Below are 20,826 nucleotides of genomic sequence, written 5' to 3'. Positions count from 1 at the left end.
TAAAAAGTCTCTCTCCACCCTTCTTGTCATCTCCCTTCAGATAAGGGAATCAGGTCACCCCAAAGCCTTCCTTTTTCCAGGCTGAACAATCCCAGTTCTCTCAGCCTTTCCTCATAGCAGAGCTGCTCTATTCCTCTGATCCCTGTGCTGATCTCCTCTGGACTCATCCCACAGCTCCATGTCCTTTCTGTGCTGGGCTCCAGGGCTGGGGCAGCTCTCAGGTGTGGTGTCACCTGAGCAGGGCAGGGGCAGAATCCCCTGCCTCTACCTGGTGTTTTATAAACTGCTGCAGTTGTACCACTGCCACAGCTACAGCAGCAAATCATACTAGAGCACTAGGGAAAGACTGGACCAGCCAAATAATTTTCTAATGCATTTACTCACAGCAGTCTTGGGAGGCAGGAAAGTGATATTATCACTGCTTACAGGAGGCAGAAGGGAGCCATGCAGAGAAAGGGAGCTTGCTCCAGCAGAGGCAGCTGCAAATACCTGCATAAAATTGGAGATTAAAAAGATTAAGACCATCTATCAAATCCTTGTCCTGCTACTGGAAATTATATAACCTTTCTAATTTTTAATTAACAGTTTAAATTAATTCAAATTATTGGTTTTATTTAATCATAACCAGTGTATCAGTGTTATATCACTTTTAGCCAAAATCTAGCATGAGCAGATTTTTAGGGAATACACCTTGGGAAAATTACAGAAACTTAAAGCTTTGCTAAGATAACTTGGATATGCTTCAATGGGCAAGGAAGAGAGTGATGTATTATTGAAACTGGACACAAGAAGTGAAGAGTTTATGGACAACAAACATGTTTTTCAGGAACCAGAAGGTAAAGAAGAAGATAACAAAGACTCAGTATATTTGTGTTGGAAAATCCCTGCTGGAGGGAAAAATATACTAAAAAGACTGAAAATAAGAATTAGCAGGAACAGCGAGAAATCCCTAACCAAGAAAGGACAGAATAATAATTAATGAACGAATTGCGTGATTTGGAATCAGTGAACATCAAGCTCTTTGTTCGCTAAAAATACACAAACAAGTGAAGAAGTTTTGTACCAGCATCTTGTGTGGAGACCAGAAAATTTTGTCGGGCGCACAGACACACTCACCCCTCTTGAGCAAGAGCAAAGAAGAGCTCTCTCGCTAGCACTGCAGGCGGTGTCAGAGGGTTTGTCTGGCCCGGAGGGTTTGTCTGGCCCGAGGGTTTGGAAAGGCGCTGCTCCAGGTTCATTCCCCGCCGGGCCCGGGGGTTCCTGCGGCTCCGGGCCCAGGCCGGGCCCCGCGGCGCACGGGCCGGCCGGCAGGGGGCGCCCGCCGCGCGGGGATCGCCCTCAGCCGCCTCAGCGCCGTGGCCGCGCCGGGGGACGGGACGGGACGGGACGGGCTGAGGGACGAGACGGGGGACGGCATACGGGACGGGCTGAGAGACGGCCACCGTCCCGAAAACCAGCGGCGAGGGTGCAGTGGCGCCCCGTGCAGCACTGAGACCGCACTCGGGGTCATCATCGCCCCGAAGGTTGGGGTCATCTCTCTGCCGAAACGCTGTCCTGTACAGAGTCTTGTGTCCTTCACTTGGAAGCGATGGATGGATGGATGGATGGATGGATGGATGGATGGATGGATGGATGGATGGATGGATGGATGGATGGATGGATGGATGGATGGATGGATGGATGGATGGATGTTGAGCACTCCTCAGAGAAAATTTTCTCCATTCAGTGCACTGGATACCCCATCCCCCTATCCCTTAGTGGGACACGCTGCATGATTCGGAACTGGAGGGACAAGGTCCATCCTGTGAGCAGCAGCAGCTTCACTCTCCATGGAGGAGAGTAGCTGTGAATTCTGGAACCATTCTCGTTGGACACAAGGTCATCGAGTCCAATCCCCAGCACCTCCAAGGCCACCAGCGAACCACATCCCCAAGTGCCACATTGACACATCTTTTAAAACCCTCCAGGGACAGCGACTCCGCTGCCTTCCTGGGCAGCCTGTTCCAGTGTTTGACAATCTTTTGGTGAAGAAATTTTCCCTAATATCCAATCAAAACCTTTTTTGGTGTAACTTGAGACCCTTTCCTCTTTGTCCCATGACTTTTTAATTTGGAGAAGTAGTGATGTCAGTGAAGTTTCAATCTATAATGACTTAAATGAAGGAAAACAAAGAAAGCATCCCACAGAATAAAGCACAGCTGAGTATAGATATTTATGGAAATCACCTGAAGGTGCCCATGACTTCAGTGGAAGGTCTCAGAAAAAGGGAAGCAGAAGAAGTAAAAAGCAGACACGTTCTGGTTTAATAACTGTAAGAATGGTCCTTTGTGGTAATACAAATTAGGACTTTGTCATTTAAGGAATCTTTTCAGACATAATTAAGATACAAAATGAGAATAAGAATAAACCACAGCAATAAAGGTTCTCTTATCTGATCAAAAGCACACACTAAATAGATAAAAAATTAATATTATGCCATAGGTTTTTAATGTCTTTTCAGTCGCCCATCCTTAATCTATTCTTCTCTCATTATATGCAAAGCACTTGTAATATTTTGAATAAAATCAAAAAGGAAAAAATAATCTATAATCCAAATGCACTTGCTAATTAAATAGCAATGCCCTTACTACCATTCAGGAAATCTCCATAAATTACAATCTTTCTATACTAATTAACTTCAAGTTTAATGGATTTCTCTCACCACCGCAAGCTATGTAACAAAACACAACATGCTCAACTTCACAAAACCAAGTCAATATTGAAACTGGTCGCTTGATTCTGCTCCAGTGGAGCACTCAAATGTGTGTGAGTGCAAACCCAGGAGGAACAGCTCCTTGGGGTGGTGGAAGGTGCCTGATGGAAAGGTGAGCAGCCTCACTTCAGCACAAGAGCCCAGTGCTTAGGACCACACTGAACACGTGCAGTCAGCTCCTGCACCTGCAGGGCTCATGTCTAATGCAAAAAAGCGCTTTTTAGCCACTGTCAGATTTTTTCCACCCTCAGTGAATTCACTTGCAATGGATCCAGAGAACTTTTGTGGGTCACAGGGGATTGGTTTAGGACAGACAGCATGGCCTGTTCTCTGCCATCCAGGCAAGTGCCCCACACAGGAACACTGCAGCCACAAATATAGTTGGAGTTGCACTTCTGAACTGAACCCCAGCAACACAGAACAGTTCCTGGGAGGCTCTATATTTGTATGTTAGAGAGGTTTTTTGTATTTAGTCAGACCATTAAAGTAAAATATTTCTATTGCTGAGTTATCTGCTTATTGAGAGGTTCATAAAGATTAACAGAAAGTAAGTTTGAGTTAAACCATTGTGAAAACATAACAGCAGTCACCCAAGATAGTATCAGAAAATGAGCGCCAGCCCCTGAGCCTGGGGAAGAGAGATGGGTCAGTCTAGTCCCCCTGAGCCACCAGGGAAACACTTGCACGGAAAGAGCTTGAGTTTTGAATCTGAAATTACTCCAGGTAGCTCTTCTTGAGGAGTTTAGAGTTCTTTGAGTGATTTTTCCCCCACTTTAATGGCAGTAGGATATTAATGCTCTACCCTGTCAAACAACTGCAAGATTCCACTTATGGATAAAATTATTCATACTCAGTAAATGAGTGTTTCTTATCACAGGTCCACCTCCACAGCAGAAGTGAGGCATCCATTTCCCATAAACACCTCAGATAGGATCTGCATTCTGAAGGATCCCTAAGACCAATCCAGACCACACAGCTTGGATGAGGACGGGGGAACTTTCACAGCAAGTTGATTTGCAAATTTTATTCAGGTACTGTTATCTTTTCTGTCCTGTTCTTTCCTTCTCTTTGGCTTGTTAATAAGTAGTGGGGAAAACCTGCTTGCAGACAGGAAGACACCATGTAATTAAAGGTAAAGTATTCTATTTCATTTTGTAGGAACAACATCAATTTTCCTAATACAGTGTGTGAAATGTGAAAAATCAGGTAAGCAGTGCATAAATTTTTTATTAACATGAGGACCCTGAACTATTACTAATGAAGTACAGAAAGGAAAGACAGGAGTCTCAGTAGGAAAATACCATCCATTAAATGTCTCCCTGGGGATCAAATGACACTTACAATTGAAAGACATTAACTACCTCCTACATTTCAATTGGTTACCAGCAGGATGCCTATTTGTAGAGATTTGTGCTGCCTGTTAGTGTTAGATGCCACATTAATATTTTCTGACCTTTGCAGTAGATATTGCCCTTTTTTCCACAGACCATCAGCCTGATTTTACCTTTTTAAACCGTTGATCCTGTTAAAGAATGAGCACAAGAGCACCTCTGTGAGTGTGCAGGGGCCTGCTGAAACCAGTCGACCTGCTGAACATGTTCTAAATGTTTTCTGGTACACGTTACCCTTTACAACAAGACTTCCAGGGTTCTCTTTGTAAAAGCGTACCTGCCTTTTACTAAATGCCTATCACCAAAGATCAAAAGGCTTTTGAAATATTTCCCCTAAGAAAAGCAAAAAATAAGAACTTAGAAATTCGTTCGTTTCAAAACTGATTAATCAAAGGCAGCTCTTTGATCAGTAAAGGAAGTCCTGGGTTCCAAAACAATGAGCACTTTAATAGGGAGTGATTGCACCTCTCTGGGTGTGTTGTCCTTGAGGCATGTGTTGGCCTCTCATGGGTGTCACCACTAGGACAACAAGGCACATCAACTTTTCATTATTGTACCACCTGAAAACTCACCACCTCCTTCCCATGCCTCCATATCTGTGGCCTCCATTTAGCTTCACAGTATGTGGTGATGTTTGCATTAGAGCTCCCTGTGGTTTTATTTACATATATATATGTACGTGTCTATAGATACACACATCCAGGCATATACATGTCCTCCTGCAGTATCTACTGCCATTCAAATGAGAAATGTGCAGTGATTTCTTCCTGCAGTGCAGTGGATTTTATGTGACTCCTATTAAACAAACAAACAAACAAACAAACATACAAACAAACAAACAAACAAAACTGTAGTCACAAATAGAAGAGATTAAGCAGCAACGTCAAGGTCTGAGAGATTACAGATCCCACATCCACAGATGTTTGCAGCTCCTGACAGTCCTGTGATTTAAGGAGCTGTTCTCCCATGTCACTGCAGGACAGGCAAATGTCTGCCACAAATAATCATCAAGAGATTCTACCTTTACTGCTTATTTTTGATCAAATGGACCCTGTTCAATACTTGCCATGCCCATTGCAGAAGTGGTCACAGTTCAGTGACAGGTGAAGCGAAACTGTCCTCTAGAGTACCAAACTCTTCAGGACAGAAGGGGCAATGAGGACACTAAGCCATCAGGAATTCACCCCTTGCATGCTGCTCATTAGGAGTTACTACAAGATGATGAATTGCCAGTGACCTTGGGGAGAGTCGTGGGGCAATAGGAAAGCAGTGGTATACGGTTGTTATTAACAGCCAACATTCTGCTGGTTCTCACACCACAGACAGAATACAGATGTGCACATTATGGAAAAGTGAAATAATTCCTGGGGACTGACTGTCATATAAGGTGAAACAATTCCCAAACCAAGCTTTTAAATTTAAAAAAAAAAAAAAAAGAAAAAAAAGAAACAAAGTTCTGCAGTATAAGTACATTACAAAGAGACTTTCTGTCCAGAAAGAGATGTAAGAAGGCATTGCATCCTTCAGGGAAATATCAAAGTGAAGCTAAAAGCATTATAAGTATGAGGCAATTCTACAACTTTGGAATTTTCTGGGTAACATCTGTTCTTCTGTAAAACATTCATACTCTTGAGAGTCCATGAGGAAGACAACCATAATCAAAGCCTATGTACAACATAAAATGGAGTTTTTAAAAAGGTGGGTGGGTGCCATGGTTCACTGGCAGTGACACAGCAACCTAATCATCCTCTGGAAGGGACAAAGCCAATGCACAGTGAGAGGGGTGTGAATTCACAGCTCAGCTGTTCCTTGGCACTCGTTTTTCAGGTAGCTGCTCCTCCATGCGAGGTGCTGATGGTGCTTGTCCCTGCACTGGATCTGCCACATTGAGCAGCCAATGGGAGACTCCCTAATTCACACCAGCAATCCCTTGGGAGCAGCTCACACACACCTCATGGCTAGTTTGTGCTAGCTCTGCTGACGTTGCCTGACCAAAGGTGTCCATGCTCAGGCAAATCCCTTCTCCCAGCAAAGAGGAAGAGGCAGCAGCCTCTAGCACAGGAGCACCGAGGAGCACCTGCATCTGTAGCATCTTCTGTCTGCTCAGCTGAACCTGCAGAGGGGCATCTGTCCAGGGCCTTGCTGCACCTTCTGAGTGAAGCCAACTGCTTCACACAAGGAGCCCAGGGTGTTAGCTGATGTGCTCTCAGCTCACACCCTGGTCTGCTTGCTACTGATTGTTTACAGGAGCTTTGAGTCAACTTTTCTGTTTTCTTCCCTCTCTTGCTAGGACAGCAAATCTACTATCAGGCAATTCAGGCAATAGTGTCTCCTGGATAAAATGAACATACAGATGTCCCCCTGCAAACCCCAGATGAGTAGCCACTATTCTGCTGTTTATTACAGTAACACATTACAGTGTTTGAGCCAGCAGAGATATTTGAAAGGAAACAGAGCCAAACAGGCCTATTAGACTCAGTCAATAAATGTACAGCAGGTTTGTCATTTTACAGAGCTGCATCTCCTGTTATGTCCCAGACTCTTTGGGAGACTTGAAATACCAAATCCCAGGCTAATATATGTAGGTCTGACTCCCCTGTGTTTAGCTCTGGTTTACATCACCTGCAAGCCTAAAAAATATTCAATCCCAAATGTTCAACTCTTAGAGGATCACAGAGGGTAATTCAGGTTGGAGGGCAGCCCAGGAAATCTCCATGTGCAACCTGCTGCTCAAAGCAGTGCCAGCCTGAGGTCAGACCAGGTGGCTCAGAGCTTTGTCCAGTCAGGTCCTAAAAGCTTCCAATAATGAAAACTTCACAGCCCTTCTGGCAGCCTGCTTTACTGCTTGAGCGTCATCCTGGGGAAAATAGTTTTCCTTACATTCAGTATGAATCTCTCTTTTGCAGTTTGTCTGCTGTCTCTGATCCTTCCACCAATTTCAGTGAAGAGTCTGGTTCTGCCTTTTGGAGCCTTTACTGTTACAGGACTTTTTCTTCCCAGATGAAGAGTTTGTATTGATCCTCACTGAATTTTGTATGGCTCATGCTGGCCTTTCAGCCTGTCAAGGTCCCTCTGCATGGCTGACCTGCCCTCAAGCTACAGACAGATAGTACCTGGAAATTGGTGTCACCCAAAAATTTGACAAAAGCATGCTCCATCCCCTTCTCCAGGTCACTGGTAAGGGTCACAAACAGGACGGGTCCCAGGATAGATGCTGGAGTACTGGACTCGTTATATTCCTGGGGTCAATGAGCTAGGTTATCTGGTTCTTTGAGTTCTCTGTCCATCTGTTGATTTCTCAGTCTATCCATAATATAATGTCCTACACTACACAGAGGATGGTCTAGGAGACTGATGAAAGCCTTGCTGAAGTCAAGATAAATGACAGGCAGGTTCCTCACCTACCCACAAATGCTCTTGGTTCACCACTGAAGGCAATCGGGTCAGGCAGACCAGTTTCCTCAATCTGTGCTGACTGCTCCTGACCACCTTCTCCTCCTTGTGTCCACAAATGTGCCCCAGGAAGAACAGTTAAGTGATGCACAGACAGTGGAAAATACAGATATCACTGGAAATTCCCATTCAACACCAACCATGGTTTGGCTGGTGCCAGAGACCTCTCCTAGCTGAGCAGGACCTATCAGCTAATACTTCTAAGCCTAAGGTGTGATGGAACACTTCCATCAGAAAATCACACTTGGAAATAGTTCACAATTAACATGAAAAACTTAGTATACTGTTCTAGGCAATGAGTGCATTTTATCAACTACTTCGAGAAGAGACACACAAAATAATTTTTTGGAAATCTTTCTACCCTAGAAATTGCTGTTTCTTATACAACATCCCAAGTTTTAATGTATACTGTGGCTGGTTCATAGTGCTGTATAATTTTTAAAACAGATGGGGCTTGTTTAGTTCCAAAGCTCTTGAGTATGCTGGTTTTAAATACAAATCTGGAAAAATTCCACCTAATTTGTGCTGCAAATTTAGCCTGATTTCACAGCAGCTGGATATGTTTCCCTAACTCATGTAGTCTCTGAACACGGCCTATACCTGCATATGCACATTGATCTTCAAGACAGATACAGAACCATGGAATGCAAATTGTCTCAGTGTACATGTGGGACAACATTACTACTTTCATGAGATTTTGCTTGAGTTTCTAAGGCAGGCATGGCATTAAGGATTCACATTCACTCCTTTATCTATGCAGCACACAGCACACTTGTGAAACTGTTGTAGAGTTTTCTGAGAATTTACTTTCTTATTTTAAACAAGACAATTTTTTACATTCCTTTAACATTATAACCAAGTGCCTTTGTACCATCTGTCGAATTACTCACATGGAGCCATAAAATCCTTCTAAGATAATCTAATATACTTTTTATATGCTGGTGAGTGCCACAATTTGAAATATTTCTAATTCAGATATGACATGGCTACTAATCAGTGCTCAGTATCAGAGGACAAAGAAGTATTTTCTCCTTCAAATGATATACAACACTGCAACATTTAAAAAAAATACAACATATAAGTTACCAACCAAGCATTGAATCTTACAAGTCATGAAGTTTTGGAGCATGATACTTCATTATTCAGATCTAAAAAAACCTGCAGAGCCAAAGCCACAACAGTTTAAATGTGATATATTTTTTAGCCTAGAAATGCTGAGGATATATGTGGCTATTTTTACATTTTCTTAAAAATTGCTTCTTTTCTCTTGAAAGGGAAGAAAGATTGTTAAGTTTTATTGTGGCGCAGAGGGAATCACATCAGCTCTGAGAGGAAATAACACTGCAATCAAAGAGCCTTCAAGAGTGCATCAAGGATCCAGGAAGGTGCACTGAAACAACTCCTCGCCTTCGCTCCCTGGATTCAAGGAGGAAGAGCTCTGGTGCTCTGGAAGAGTCAGAGACACCATGAGAGGAGGAAGGAAAACAAGGGTTCTCACATTCTAACATCTTGAATTCAGTTTGCCTAAGAACCCTCAAAATATTCTGAAAGCTGAAGTACTGATAGCTGCTGTTGACATTATCCTCTTCTCTCTAATACCTGAACACAGCATTTAATGTCACAGCCTGGAAGATGAATGTCCCATAGACAATCTGACAAGAAAACAAACCAAAAAGGGGGCTTTGTTTTAGTGGGTTGAGAGGAAAGTGCACATAATAAATAATTTTTATCTTTTATCACAAAATTGTGTCACTAGTGCATGGACATTTTCAGAAGCACAGAGAACAGGTAAGGCCATGGGCAGCCTTGAAAACCAACAAAGCAGAAGGGGTCCTGCCAGGAGCTATCCTACCTCTGCTTTGGAAAGTTGTCCTTCTACTTTTCTGCTTATCAAGATGGCTTTTATGAAACAAACACCCAAGAGCTGCGGAATTTCACTTATTTTGAATGCACCTTTGCAGTTCTTTGTCAGCTTCGGACTTTTATAGCAAGTCATTAGAAATGTTTGCCAGAGTACCATGTTAGCAGGTATTTGGAATCACTGCAGATCTGCCAGTAACTCACAGCAAGCAGCAAAGATGCTCTTAGAATACAAAGCTCTACAGACATAGTAAACATATATGTGGATCATATGATAAGGGGTGTGTTCCACCTGTTTCTGACTACTCCATAAGTCCTGCAGATGAACTCTCCCAGTCTCTGCTCCAATATTCTAAAGAACACAGATTTTTCAGCAATACCACAAATAATACAGACCTCTAAGCAAGAATATGAGCTTTGTGTACACTCTGTGCAAGGTCTCTATTAACAGCATCTCACGTGCCACTCTGCTGTCCCTGGAAAACTCAGCTATGCTCCTGTCTCAGAAACCTGTGGGAGGGTTAGATCCAGACACTGCAGATGGAAGTGGCAGCCAAGTAAAGCACTTCTCTTCTAAACCTACCTCGCTGCACAGAAAACTCCTGTGTAGACAATCCTTAGTCATCATTGTTTAAACCCAAGTCAAGGATTTTCATACACTTCCTCCTCGCTTCTTCATATGTATTTTTTTCCAAAATCCCAGACAACATTCACAGATCTGACACACAGTTACCCAATTGTAGTCACACAATTTCTAAATAGCCTAAATAATGTTTCAGACAAAGATTTTTCAGAACTCACACTTGATGTCAAAGGACTCCAAGGACAGGAGACTGAAGGTAAACCAGGGTTGGGAAAGAGGATAAAGCTGATATTTTGAACAGTGAACTGCAGGGCTGCTGCAGAAACCATGGCAGCTTGGGAGGCACATGAGGCAACAAATAATGGTCCCAATCCCCCCCTCCACCTCCCATTCCTTTATCTGTCATCTCATGTGAGCCAGGTACTACTCCCCAAGGGCAAGATAAGGTAAGGAGCTGGATCAGCAGCATGTTGACTTTTGATTGGAAACATCTCCCATTTGTACCAGATTTCTGCTAAGACGCTTAGTGTCCAATTTGCAAAAATATATGTGCATACTTAAAGACTATCCTTGACAGGCTGCCAGCTCTTGTGCTGAGGAATGCAATCCAGAAACCCAGAGCTGACAGGCTCTGTGTCGCTTGCTTACTCGCTCTCTCTCACATGAAAAAGAGTATTTCTCTTCAGAATAGAAGGTCCCTACTGAAACTGGATCTGTTATAGACTCCTGCCATTTGTTAAGGGTGCTGCCTTGTGGAAAGCCACAGCCTAGATCTGTATGTGACAAGGTCACATCCTGCAGGCGTGTGTGCACCACATCCAAGGGGTTGTGGGTGTTGGTGCCCTGGGGGAGGGCCCTGCCTGTTTCTCAGTCCATGTAAAAGCACTGGGCCCTGGGGCTGTGTGCCAAAGGATGTGCCTGTGCTATTTGAGCTCCTAGAGAAACCCCAGCAGTTCAAGCATGGGAGTGTGTTGTGTCTTTGTGTTAGGGTGCTGACGCTGGGCTGGGGTATGATAACCAATCTTACAATAGGCAGTATATGTAATAAACCAGATGAACAAGGAGTAAATAGGGACAGGTTGCAAAGTCCTCCCTCATTTGTCATTAAGAAGCCATGCACACTCCATACTTCAAACAAAGGTGAGATTGTCTATTGTTTGGAACCAGTCATTAAGATGCTCCTCCACCCTAAATCCCTGCCTATTTCCAATACACCACAAACTTCTGTTTTCAGGCTTGTAATGGCATGAGTTCTGCATGCCTTTGCATTTCTGTGCTCCAGGGGGGTACCTGAGAAGTGCGTGAAGTTCGTCCTTCAGCCCAGGTTTGAATATCCTCTGACTTTCAAATGGATGAGAGAGGCTTCAGAGAAGTGCCTGAACTTCAGGCTATCCTCTGAACTGCACTCAGCCCCTAAGGAGTCCAGCCATCATTTTTTGAACCTTATTAACTAGAGCTTTAGGGAAATAGCTATAGATTTTATTCAGCAGGGACGTTCTGCCATGTGGAGCAATGCTCTCTGCATTCATTTCCTTTTTTTGCAAGGTTTCAGTATTGCACATTATTTAGGCGTCAGACCTGAACACAAATAATTGTACAATAAAAAGCAGTGACTCAACAGGTTATTGCCACAATAACTCCTACATCCCCACCGTGTGCAGAATGACCCCAGAGATGAAGGTAGTTCCATTCCTAATCATCCATTCCATTCCATTTATCATCCCCAAGGCAGTAGTGTACATCTCTCAGTCAGGGTTATTGAGACCATAAGGCATGCTCCAAACTGAAGGAGGAGAGAGGGAAACCTCTGTTACGACTATTAGCAAATTGTTCACACACATCTTTAATGTTGCTTCTCCCATTCTTAGTTTGCAATTAGATGCAGAGCTTATGCAGGCAAGGTAGAGCTGGTGGAAGCACTTCCATCCCCTCCTGCTCTCCACTGTTCTGTTTCCTCCCTCTTCCAATTGACATTGTATCCCACAGACAGAGGGATGGGGCTCTTCCCTAGTCTTTCTTACTAATTTCTAACAGAGTCATGAAACTAAACAGGAGAAAAGGAAGAAGGAACACATGGATTCATTGATATAAACACACACTTCACCTACAAGTCTGCCACAATACAGGTGGGAGAACAGAGACACAGAACCCCACAAAGAGATGGTGCTTCTAAAAGTTTGCAGAATTAAAGAGCCTCACAACCCTCCCAGATTCACACAACACCATGGAAAATTCCCTACGTCTGCATTACAGCTTCAGCCACAGTTACAGCAAACTAGAAAAGACAGATGTAAGATTAGGAAATAACCCAACAGCTTTTCAGTGGAGTACAGGAGCCTCACTTTCCTCTTCTGTTATAGTATCAAAGTCTCTGCAGTTTGCATTTAAAGACAAAGAAAGACACGGTGAGGAAAGGTGGCCAAAATGCAGAACAAGCCTATATGGTACAGCAATTCTCCCTCTCTCTCCCAGACACCTCAGAGACCCCCAAACCCCACAGAATTACAGAGCCACTCAAAGGAGCAGGGACTGAGGGCACCACATGCACAGGCAGCCCTGGCACTGCTGGAATCACCCTGCACACAGTCATTCCTGTTCATTTGACTTTTTAGTGCCTGTGACTCCCCTTACAGGAGCTCATTACAGCTCAGTGCAGCAGCAGCTGCTCTCCCTGTCACATCTCAGGGCGCGCCAGAGGAGGCTGCCCTTTCATCTCTCTGTTTTTTAAGCTAAGCTTTAACACATCAGGGGGAACATCTCTGAAATCCTTGCTGATTCCCACTGGAAACGGTGCCAAGCAAAAGCATCATTTCCCACAGACATTTTCCTTCTCCAGGGCCACAGGCAGGCTCAGCTCAGCCCTGTCCATAGAGTCATCTGGAAACAAAACAAGCCCAAATCCAGCTTGCCCTCTCTTCTAGCAACATTTTCTGGGTCTGTCTGGAGCGAGAAAACTCCCCCACCCCAGCCCAGCTGAAAGCATAGTGGTGGCAGAGGGCAGCAGCAGAGCTCCCAAGACAGCTCTGACAGCTTTTTGAAGCTCATTTTGCCTCAGCTTGGGCACATAAACCCAAATTCTGTGCCAGAGCCGGGCAGGAGAGGTTTATGGTTTGGTGCTTTATGCTGGAGCATCCCTGGAGAGGAGGGGGGACAAAGGGTGCCCCCAGACATGAGTACAGCTCTGGGCACTGCTCCTGCCTGGCACACACCAGACCCTGGGTATGCAGCAAGGCTTCCCCACACCCACCACTTTTTGTTTTGAAGCAGCATTGGGAAGAAATATTTAGCTACAGCGAAGAACCTTGTCTCATTATCTGTGTGGCCTTTTTGATGAATTATAAAGAGCTCCTGCTGCTTGCTAAGCATGTTCCAGATGCCACGCCACAGGCAGAGTTTTTTGGGTTTTTTAACTGAAAGAAATATTTTTCCAGAGGTTTGCTGTAAATTATAGAATGAGTTTTGTGCACTGTGGGCTGGGTGCTCTTGCCAGCATGGAAACACTTGCACAACACTCATGCCAAGCATGTATTCCAGGGTTTGTTTTAGTGAATACATGATCATTCTATCACATCTACATAGGCTCATAGTCAATTTTTTTTGTTTTTTTTCCACAATCTTTAATTTCTTCTCAAAATAACCCTATGAGACAAGATATTTTATTATTATCTTTTTTTTTCCAAAGAGAAACTTTCAGATTTTTTATGGATCACAAAAAGATTTAGGTACTTGAGTAGAAAGTAGAACCAGAGATAAGCCCTCAATAGGACTGAAATGCTTTAATACTTCACTAAATTTCTGTGCAAGTGCTTTGCCCGAGGTCATAAAAGACTTCTGGAAAAACACCTCCCATCTCCACAACTACTCTCCCTCTGAAAAGTGGAAATTTAGCAATTTTGCAAGGCCATTTGGGAAAACAAGACACACCTGTTGTGTTAGCTAAGCCCCAGTGGGCAGCAGGTATCTTTCCTGAACACAGCATATCAATGCAGCTATTCTGCTTCCCAGCTTGTTTGAAAGTAGCCTGGAAATCTCAGCACAGGAGTGCCTTGTGTCTGGCCAACATCACCTAGACCAGAGCAGAGGCTTGAGCCAAAATCCCAGGAGTTCCACCCAGTTCCTTAACCACAAGGGCAGCTCTCCTCACGTCATCCCTCTTCCATCTGGGGGGATCAGGATGAATGAACAGTGCTTTTTCAAACACCACAGAGAGTGTTTGATGTGGTGGGGCCTGAATTGACTCTTTCAAAGTCCCTGAACTTCTTCCATCCTCACAGAAAAACAAAAGTCTTCAGATTTTTTGTTTTAAATTCAGATCTAGTTACTGCTGAGCTCTGGAAGCAGCATGCACACACAGAAAGCTTTATGCCTCCCTGACTGGTGTCAGGCAGAAAGTAAATTATTTATGAAAGCACTCCATGCAATATTTTATTTTGGATTTAAAGGAGCAGGAGTGATGGGAAGGATAGTTAAAATGCATTGAAATCTGAATTTTTTTAGCTCTGTTCAAGAGCCTCTCCCTGCTAAGACTAGTTGCACAGAAGCATAAATATGATCTCATCTCTATTTACATGAATAATCCCATTCAATTCACTGTAGTTACTCCTAATTGCCACAGATTTATAGTGGATAAGATTCAGGATTTGCCAAAAACTTCTCTGGTGCCAGTGCATTGGGGCTGAGTGGGTGTTTGCAAACACAAACCCACTTTTCCTCCAACTGTTTGATCCACTTGTATTTTTTCATTTTCCAGGTACAAAGTTCCTCAATCCATTGCTTAAATTATCAGTAGCCAGAGAGCCCTGAGCAGCCTTTGATACCCAAAACAAAAAAGTGTTGTGCTGCTGCAGGAGGACTAAGACCCCAAAGAATGGAGTAAAGCTGCCAGTAATTTCCCAAAGTTTGCTAGGGTCATACAAAATCAAATATTTCTAAGTGATTGTGGCTTACGACAAAGCCCATCACCTTAATTATCACAAAAGGTTTAATTTCAAAAAGCACACTAAAGACGGGATTTTGGAAAGGACAGAGCAGAAGTCATTCCTCCAGATGAAGGCTTCTACCTGTCTGGTACTTGCATATACAGTAAGTCTGGCTGGACTTTCAGAGAGAAGTCAAATGATAAAACACCTCAATAACTTTTAAACATATCAGGGTCAGGCCACTGAATCAAGGCTGGGCCTCACAAGATGTGAAGTTGTACATCAGCTCACCAAACACTCCTAGAAACACTCTGGGAGAGCACTCCAGAGAGCAGACTTCAGTTTGTCTTTCTCCCTATTGCCATAATAAATCTCTATCTCAAACCTGGGTTTAGATCCTTAAACCCTGTGCCTTTGCAGGGCTTTCCCCACATCCATGGTTAAGCAGCAGGACTGTGCTCACACTGATTACAGCCAGAGCTGCCCTCAGCTCTCATGAGACTGTTGTGTCTTCAATAACATCTTTCTGACATTGTCTAATCCAAAAATACTAGTAAAAAAACAAGGAAAGCAAAGAAGTTGAACTGTCTGTCATTACACTACACACGGCAGGTTTTACACTCCCACAGCAGCTCTGCAAGTGATAACACAGCCTGGAGATGAAGGGGTTTCACATTGTCCCAAACTCTGGGGGTCCAAGGCTGGTAACACCTGGACAAAGGCTCCTGTGTTGGTATCCCCTGGAATGTTGGGACTGGCCCCACCTTTGAATTTTAAAACTCAGATACTGTGGTGTTCCACCTTGTTCAGATGCATGGGTTTGTTTCCTGCAACACAATATATAATAAGTCATCAATAAGCATTCTAGAGAAAACCTAAGAGACTGACATCTTCTTTTGGTCATGAGCACCAGCATCAGCAATCTCTGTGCTAAAAAGTGCTCCTGCCTTTGATTTGGATTCCACTTCTGTTTCAGAATGAGCAGTGAAAACCACTGTGCAGAGTTTGCAACCTACCCAGCACAGTGGGTACATTTTTTCATTATAAAGTTTCTCCAATCTCATAGGAAAAACAGCTCCATATTTCTCAAGCTACTTTCATAACTGAGTCGGTGCTGAATTTTCATTCAGGACGTGTACAAGTGCAGACTATACTCCACAGCAGATAAATGGCTTGGCAAGGTTCCTTTCACCCCCACAACAGGATGAGTTACCAGGGCTGGGGTCTATCCATGATGGGCAATACATCTGGATGTTGAAAACAGCCCATTTATTTCTTTGTGTGCACCTCCACTGTCAACAACTGGTGACTCTTCAATGTCCTCATCTTCTACATGCCAGAACTGAACAAGAAAACTCTTTCTTCCTGCTTAAGAAAGGTTGCAATAAACTTTTATTAACTTTTGTTTTGAACTTCCACACTTCATGTCCTCTGGTGTCCACTGTGATACTAAACTGAGACTTCTACACTCACAGCTTTCTTGTCTCTCATATGGTCATGCAGACATTTACACTTCTGATAATTTAGGCCATTTATTCCAGCAAGGAGGACAGGACACTTTGTGCCAAATCAATCCCAGGATGTGCAGGCAGAGCATTCAGCTCTTTCTCTACTGCTTACCCACAGACCAAACAGCAGATTTGGCCCTGCTGGGAAAAAGATGAAAATTATACTGTAAAGGCAATTTATTTTTTAGCTAAAGCACAGTTATAAGTGTAGAATTGGGATATCAATCCAGTATGAAATAATACTTTAATTTAAAAAATCACTAGCATTTAAAATCAGATTCCTCCAGTTGATGTACATAGATCCTTCTTCCCCAACTCCTAGTTTATTTAGGTAGAAGGGTGTTTATTTCTGCTGCTGCTCAGATCCTGAATACAAAGATTTTGACAAGCTTGCTCCTTTCCCCTTTTTTGAGCTGCATAACGAATATGCCACCATCTTGGCAATAAGGCTACAATATTTCATGTCAGCATACAAACAAAAAAGAGGAAAAGTAGAGCTAAACTTTCCTGTAACATTTCTGCAGCTGTTACCATAGTAATAATTCGTTTCACAATGCCAGCAAACATCATTTCAAGGATTTCTCCAAGTGCCCGTGGAAGAAGTAGCAACCATCAATAACCTCCTCCTATAAAGCTTCCTAAAATTGTCACAGACCTTTCTCTTCTGTTATTTGCTGAAAGCAGAAACAAAACAATGAAGGCCAGAAATAACATCACTGTAAAGATGAATAGATGTGAGGAGAAGTAGACATGAAAAACGAAAGTGCTGCATCTTTGTGTACCCAAGGCCTAAGTTACTCAAATAGTCATTAACGCCAATTGTCAGCTTGAGTTGGTACCCAGGCATCCAGGATCCTAAACAGGAAGAGCTTTGTATGCCAAAGCCAACTCTTTTATTGTCTGGAGCGTGTCACCCATGGGGCAGCATCTTGTGAAACCAAGCAATGCTATAATAGCATTTTTCACTGCTGGAAGTTTCTGGGCAGGTTTGGGGCATGTTGCAAAGATCACAAGGCAGAGATCTGCTGCTGACCTTTTTTCTAGTGCTGTAGAGCTGCAGATGTAATTGCAAACAGAATCATAGTCCTGGTGACAGAAGGACTGACATAAAGTTATGTCCTTTCACCTGCAGATACAGAAAGCTGAATAAGCTATCCACTGGGTTTTTTCCTAAATTCACTGGGATTGCAGGGTCAGAGAAAGAGTGAGGTGGGCAGCACTAGGATCTGCAGCACCTAAATGCTTTTGGGGAATACACAGGAAAGATTCCTTTCCAATTTTGAAGTGATGATTTTTTTTAACTTTCTTTGTCTGCAAGAATGGTCAGTTTCCCCATCTCTCTTCAGCACACCAGGAAGCATCACTGAAGTCCCAGCACCTCAGTCTGGGCTTCCCAAACCCCTGTAACTTGGTTTCTGTAAATGTCTCCTGGGACAAAGAATTACAGAGGTGAGCTCTCCCTCTTGAGTTTTAAGAAATACCATAAATACACGCTCAAATAATGGCTTTCTGATGCTCAGAAAAATTAATTTCCCATGAAAGTTTACTTGGTGTATGTTCCAGGGCAGAGATAATGCAGGGTTAAGTACACTCCTAATACATTCCTCAAATATACTCTCATTTTTCTCTCTTTTTCAAACATCACCAGCACAACAGATCCTTTACTACAGCTGCAGTACATAGCAACTAGCAAGACACAAAAAATAAATAGAAATATTCAGCAAAGCTCTGACTTTACAAGAACTTAAACATGCTTAAGGAAAAACACTGCTGAATCCAAGCCATGCTCAGAACCATTATCCTCCTGACCTCTTTGTCAGAAAGTTTTTTTTTAGCACTCCTGATTTCTCTGGAGTTTGTATTCTGGAACTTGCAGCATTAGTCATTTCTCTACATCATTAGAGGCAGAGCTTGCAGCAGGCTGTCTCGATGATCATCATCTGCCTGTCCAAGTCTCCTCTTGCATCACTTCAGCCTCACCCTCGTGGCAGTGTGGGAGAAGGTGGCAGAGTGAGCAAATGGCCAATGCCACCATCCATATGTGCCTGCAGTCACCTGCTGGGAGTGAGCAAGCCCGGAAACCAAGCGCGCAATTTGCCCTCCTGTTGCATGTCAGCCTCTGCTGAAAATCTATAATTAAACTGATAACAGTGATAACGAACAGGAGATTTACAAAGCAGATTCAGGAGCTGCAGAGAATAAAGATGTGCTTAATTATATGAGTTTTCCCACTGGGTGTTACAAAGTAGTTTCCACTGGCTCTGTCGAAATTAGCAGAGCTGACAGAGGAGGCTTCCAAATCTGCGCAGTGGGGGCTCCTGGCCAAAATCCAGGGTCATGGGGAGGGACCAGGCTCTGCTCCCTCCCTGCCCTCTGCTGTGCTTGGCCCAGAAAGGAAAAACAGGTTACTGTGAGCCAGTGTAGACAAAATAAACCCTAAGTTTAACCATCGTTTAGGATCAGGATCAGGTGTTTACTGTTTTCTCTATCTTCACATGGTCAAAACCTGAGCATGAAACGGGGTCATGAAAACAGTGAAACAAACAATTCTATTTTAGTTAGAATAAGTATCTGTTCAATTGATACTAAATGTCCTATTTTGCATCAGAGGAGTGTTTTATTTTCACAACAGTACATTGACCTAACTTCTAAGAGGAAGCCTGGTTTCGAAGCAGGAAACAAAAATACTTAACATAAACCACAATTACTCCATTCTCAGGCAGCAGAAGCAGATAGAAGACTGACTTTGCTTCAAACAAGTCTATATTCAACCTAAAACTTCATTTTTCTTTAAAACAAATTTGAAGCAAAAATAATTATTGCCCAGATTATTAAACTCTTATAAAAGTCCTTGAAACTACGAACATAAAACACAACAGCCAGGCTGTGCCACTGCAGGCTCATGATCTCTGCAGAAAGATGCAGAGAGGAAACATAAAATCCATTTCGTCCAGTGGATCACAAACATACATCCAGCATTAAGTCAAGTGCAGATCAAGGATTCCCAAGTATTTCAGTGTCTATATAACATTAATATTGTGAGGTATCACTGATTTTGTGTTACTTTAAATATATCACATTAGACAGCAAGAAAAAATATTTGTAAACTTCAAGGCAGCTTGTATACAATGCTATTCTGTCAAAAGATCTTTTTCCATGTCAATCACACAGCTTCAGGGTAAGGAGTAAGAAAGTGGTTTAGATATTCATTAATTAGTGCTTAGCTTTATTTGAAAAATGCATCCCTCACAATGTGCCATGTTAATATGCCATAGCATTTTCAACATTATTAGTTTTATGCTTATTAGGCATATCCTGCTAGAAGAAAGCATTTTAAATTTGATTAAATCTTATACATGTTTAATGCAGTGTTCTCACAATTTAAAATGCTACTCTATTAAAATAGCAGAGAGAGAAATTGACTCACAGAATAAGAATGTGAAAAGAATAGATCATGAGTGAAATGAATAATAGATTAACTGAATAATCATATTACTACCTATATGAAGAGTATAAATCACAACAATCTAAAGCTGTCACAGCAGAAAAAGGGAGAGCAGGCTTTCCACTGCTTAACTATGTTCATTATCTAACATGAAAGCAAGAGGCAAGTGCAATTAGCGTTAATGAGAGGCCATTTCATTGCAGCTGATGGTGGGTATCAATTCCAAAGCATATTGGACAAGAACACTGTTCTGGAGATGTTCTTTCCAGTCAGTGGAAAGTCATTCCACCCTCACTCATCCTTAAACAGCCCAGACTGCTCCTCATCAAGACTGAAAGGCCAATCTCACCCACCCTCCTGCACCACCAACAGATGTTCACTGTCAGAACCATCACCCCAGCAGAGCATCCTCCAATCTGACAGCTCTGAACTGCTCATAGGAAAACAGCCTCTGGATAACTTCCAGTGACAAAGACAAATCATTAGGAAGCCAAATCAAAGGCTACCAACACTTGGAGTGGATGATCTTAGAGATCTTTTCTGACCAAAATGATTCCATGATTCTATGACAGCAGTGGAAATATTTCCAAATAGCTAAAACAGGTTTGATTAAAACTGTAAGTCTCCTTATACATCTTCATAATACAATTTTAAATCACCCTATTATATATCTTTTATATATAATTTGATTTATTCACCTATATAATTGCTATGAGTGCATATCCAAAGCCAAGGCTGCTCACTGGGTTAGAGATCACTGTGATCATTAGGTGAGAAGAGACATTGATCAGGTCACAATAAAGCAGGGCTCTTACTTCAGCCTATTATCCAATACCAATACAGCAGGGAGCTCATTTTCCTTCCTGTGCAGTATACACAACTTGAAGGTACCCAGCTTAGTTGGAGTCCCTTGCA

This window comes from Catharus ustulatus, chromosome 16 (genome assembly GCF_009819885.2).
Source record: "Catharus ustulatus isolate bCatUst1 chromosome 16, bCatUst1.pri.v2, whole genome shotgun sequence".
NCBI classification, from domain to species: domain Eukaryota; kingdom Metazoa; phylum Chordata; class Aves; order Passeriformes; family Turdidae; genus Catharus; species Catharus ustulatus.
Note: the sequence above shows the minus strand (reverse complement) of the source record.